A 5085-nucleotide genomic window follows, 5' to 3' on the forward strand; every position below is an offset into this window, starting at 1 on the left:
CCGCAGCCTGCGTGAGCAGCCCTGCGGCGTCCAGCGCCGGCGTGCTCCGCAGAGGAGGAATGGCCGTGTCTTTATTTAATTGAAGCTTTGTCAAGCTTTGATTTTTATTTTTTTTGTTGTTTGTTTGTTTGGTTTTTTTGTTTTGGCATAGGGGACAGAGGGACTCTATCACTGGAGATTAAGGAAGCTGTGAAAAACATTTAAATTTCCCAATAAACTGTGAAAATCAGTTTTCCGAGTCCTTTGAACTGCATAGTTACTGGGATCTCTTTTATTTAATTGAAGCTTTGTCAAGCTTTGATTTTTATTTTTTTTGTTGTTTGTTTGTTTGGTTTTTTTGTTTTGGCATAGGGGACAGAGGGACTCTATCACTGGAGATTAAGGAAGCTGTGAAAAACATTTAAATTTCCCAATAAACTGTGAAAATCAGTTTTCCGAGTCCTTTGAACTGCATAGTTACTGGGATCTCTTGCGTATAGCTAATCTCTAATGTGGCACAATGAGTGGATGTTTTGACTGTAGTTAGGGTGAGCTTACCTGTACACGTTACTGTCCTTTGTTAACAGGTATGGAGGCAAAGGAAGCAGGTTCAGGTCAGGCGGAACGTATGAACTAGTGGTTTGGTAGGCATCTTCTGTGTGAGGTTTTTATCCCACTTCTGCCATGTAATTGTTAGTCTTCTCTGCCACAACAAAATTTGCAACTGATGTTATTCTTTATTCTGGATGAACTGGTGCAAGCTATAGAGAGTTAAGCTTGCTCTTTGCTTTCAGTGCAAATTAACTCCTTGATGTCTTTCGCAGTTTGGGCTCTCTTAAAATAGGCCTACATTTTTAGTAAGTTTAATTTACAAAACATTTCTTTAGTCACTGGGCAAAATCCAATCTTGTCTAAAGGTCTTTTCATCTAATTCCTTTGACTTACTTTTCTTGAAGGAGGGCTTTCTAATTTTGAAATTCAGGCTTACTCTAATTAGTACCAAAAATAAATAAAATTGAAGCATCTTTTGAAGACCTCTTTGCAAGTAGCCGCAGAGTAGTGGACATCGTGAAGCCTCTGTGGCAGCAATTCCAGAGTCACAGGACAAGTGCTGGGAGCACTTTTTTATCTCTAGCCCTGGGGAAGTTCATGCAACAGGTAACTAAGGAAGTTGACAGACAGACCTTGTAGCTCCACACTGGGTAGGTGAGTTTCCAGCTGGTATAATTTCTACAGCAACTTGGCTACCGTTGAGTACTGGAGCTTTTAAATTAGTGTGATGCAATAGGTTCTGGTTAAAAGTTCTGTCATAGTTTTATGAGGACTAGATTTCATATGGGATGTACCAAACCTGACCTGTAATGTAGGAAGGGGGAAAAAAAGGACGTCACTAATTGTTTCACAGTCAGTTATAAGTATAAATGAGTCTTTTAAATATTTGCCATAAGCTGAGTTTTCTCCATGGTAAATCACTATTAACAGAACCTATATTTAGCACCCTGGTTGTCTGAAGAAATACCAATTTGAACTGCAGAATTCTATTCCTATTTAGTAATACTGATTCGTCAGAACTATAAAATGCAATATGCAGTATTTTATGAGAACAATTCATGATAGATTGTGTGGAATGAAGAAAATATATAATATGGCATAATTAAATATTTTATCCCAATCCATTATTGTATTGCTTCATCTCTGTTTTTTTTACCTCCTGAATTAATAAGAGCACGAGATTTTTAATACCGATACTAGGTTAAGATCATTAGTCCATTTACTTTGTTATTTATGAGGACTAAATTCTGGCACTCTTGGAAAAAGCTCCTTTTCTTCTTAAAAGAATACATTCCTGAGAGCTGACAAATTGGTAGAATGATGTTCCTGGGTGATTTTACTTTTAAGTTTGGTAGGGTTTTTTTTCCTATCACCTTATTTTTCCCAGCTTAATAGTAATAAAATACTAATAATTAGGGGTTTTCCCCCAGGTGTAATTAAAATTGATATGGATTTACAGTACCAAAAGCAAGTTTTAATAAATTCTAATCTCGTTTCATTAAATAATTTTGTTTCTTGTTTTCAGGTAATTGAAAATGGGAACTGGCATGGGAAGTGACCATCTTCTTTCAAAATTCAGTATTTGATGAAACTTGTAATTTTTTCTGGATTAAATAATACTAGAATTTTTGAATTTTTATCACATGTAAATCTGTATTCATGGTTTGGTAGCCATGCTTCATTTATATGCACCCTTGTGTTTTTTGCATTATTTTTCTCCATTTTAATATATCTCAGTTTATTAAAATGCATAATTTGCTTCTTAAAATGGTTGCCTTAGAGTTGGAAAACACCTTATTTGACAGCCAAATGGTGGCATAATTAAAGCACCTCACCCTTCTTTGCCTGGGCTACTAGCATCACATGAAATCTCTCAACCTGTAGGCATTTGGGGGGAGCCCTCTGGAGATGCTGTGTTCTGATAATCTCCAGATTGTACCTGCTCTCACACCGTCACTTTTGTCATTAGCTGGGTCAAGAGGAAAGTTGGGAGATTAAAGGTGGATTACTTTGGTTTGTGTTAGTGTGGCACAGCTGGATGTACAATCTTTGTAAAAGGTCTAAAATGGAAGCACTTCAGAGGGTAAGCAGAGAAAGAAAGCAACAGAGCATAATAGGATAAGGTGTTTGGTATATAATTTACTGTCATCTGGCGTAATCTAGCTCACAATAGTAAAGAGTAGCACAGAAGAGCTAAGTTCTTGGAAGGAAAAAAAAAAAAAAGTGTGTTAAATGCATGTTGGTTCTTTCAAAGTAGCTATTTTAACCCGAGTTTATTACAAGGTCAGAAACTATACAGGGTTTGTGTGTTGCGTTTTTTTTTTTTTTTTTTTTTTTTAAAAGCATGTGTCAGTGCTGTGATTCATGTCACATAGATCACAGAAGCTATGCAGGTGTAGAAGTTGTATTACTTAATCACTTCTTTTTTTTTTTTTTACACCTAATGCCAAAGTTGCTTGTTTTGCTTATGCATTTTCTGTCAGCTGCTTTGTTTCTCTTTTAGCAGCGCAATGGAGTTGGGAGCTGCTAAGCTGCAGAGGTAGGGAGATGAAGCATCTGGGAGACCAGCAGAACAGCTGTGAGGAAGGCATGGCAGGAGCATGGAACAGTTGGCAGAAGGGGAAGTCTCTCTTCTGAAACTTGAGAGAGTAAGTCATTAAAACTGCTGCTGCGAAGGACTCCTTTGAAAAGGGGGGAAAAAAGGTTTAATTGAAAGAATGGAGAGGAAACCCTGTACAATGAGAAATTAAATAAATGGAAAGGGTTTTCACATTGTACTTGCACAGAAAGGCTGGGTAGATTGTATATATAAATATAGTTATTAGCTAAAATACTCCTCACTTCCATGTGTTCAGATGACAGTCATATCCTTGGAAAATGAACAATACTGTATGAAATGCTGTTGAAAGTATTTTGTAATTTGGATATGAAAAAAGGCACAGCTTGAGTAATTTGGAGTAGTGTGTGGATATATGGTAATCAATTTAAAACAATATCTATTTTCATTCCCATGTGGATTTAGTTTTAGAAAATAAATAAAATTATCAAATCATGATCAATGTGAGAATTTTAAAATGACATTAAGTATCAATATCAGAGGACATTTTATGATTTGTGTTTTATATAATGACACTTGCCATTTTTTAAATGTTTGGACTACTTTCTTCTTTCTGTGTGGAAGAAGGAAGAAGGAAAATTCATTTGCTTCCGTTCTTCACATTGGCTAGTCCATTTAGGTCCTAAACAAAAACTCTTGAATACTGTTAGAAGTGGTGGATATGAGTTTTGATTGCAACTTGAGATGCTGGTCTGCAAGCTGTGTATGCATAGTGATATGCCTTTTTCTCATAGTGAATATTTTTTTAAAAGCATTTCTATTACATAGAGTATGTGGATTTCATATCACATATAACTATGTATATCTGGACCTAAGACTTGGTTCATTGAAGACTGACAGTAATACAAATCCAACCAACCTCCTTCAGCAGCTGCATAATCATGGAGCTACTTTAACTCTGTAGGCATATTCTGATTTACCTGAAAGGCTTCACAGCAACTGTAGTGCTTGGTGTGTGTAACTAGGGACTTGAGCCAATCGGAAATGAGTTGAGGTGTCATCTAAGCCTTTTAAGGGACTGCTCCAATGCGAATACTTGGATAATTCCTTTAAAAAAAAAAAAAAACACCAACGAAACAACAACAAAACAAACCAGAGTAGCAGCGGACACTGTTATTCAAAACCAGGTTGCTCATGATCCAGTGGTTAGCATAGTAGTTAAACTAGTTGGACAGGCAAGAAAATTAGATTCAGGTGTGTCCTCATTCATATCAATGTGTCTTCCTTCCCATGACAGTATGTTAATGACTAGGCCAGTGTCTAGGCTGGAGGAAGGTGGGAAGGGAGTTAGGGGCAAAGTCCCCTTCGGCTTCCTCAGCTGAAACAAAGTGGATTTCACAAAATACAAAACCAACGTGTACAGATGCAGGAGGCAACATGGTTGTAATCTAATGACTGTGGTACTCTGGAAGGGGAGGGGGGAGCGATTTGCCCTGGATTTCCAAGTCTCTATTCAAAAGGCTGGTTTTGAATTTTATTAAATAATCATGAGAAAAGAAACGGGGCTAATCTTGAGAGCCAGAGCACAAAACTTGGCAGGTGCTGTAAGTGCTTAGCTGTTGCATAAGGTGCCCCCTCCCACGGCAGCTGTGTTTCAAAAGGGGTGAGCCATGCTCAGTTCTTCAAAGGCTACTGTAGGCACTGCCCTTGGGAAAGGACTCAAATTTTTGGCTCCTAAATAGATGAAGATGCCACCCTTGTGGTGCTGACTCAAATGCCTTGGCTTTAACGGGGCGACAGCCACACCTCCCTGTATGGCATTTCCGCTTGGCTAGGTGACTCCTAGTTAGCATGTGTATTTTGAGAGTTCCTGATTCTGATGTAATTTTGAAAAACTATTTGGATGAAATACTGGCTGTGGCAATTTTATATCCAGAATATTTTGCATATTTTATTCTGTAACCAGATTTTTTCCTTTTTTTTTCTCCCCCCTGATT

The sequence above is a fragment of the Egretta garzetta genome, unplaced genomic scaffold (genome assembly GCF_000687185.1).
Source record: "Egretta garzetta isolate BGI_Z169 unplaced genomic scaffold, ASM68718v1 scaffold165, whole genome shotgun sequence".
NCBI lineage: Eukaryota > Metazoa > Chordata > Aves > Pelecaniformes > Ardeidae > Egretta > Egretta garzetta.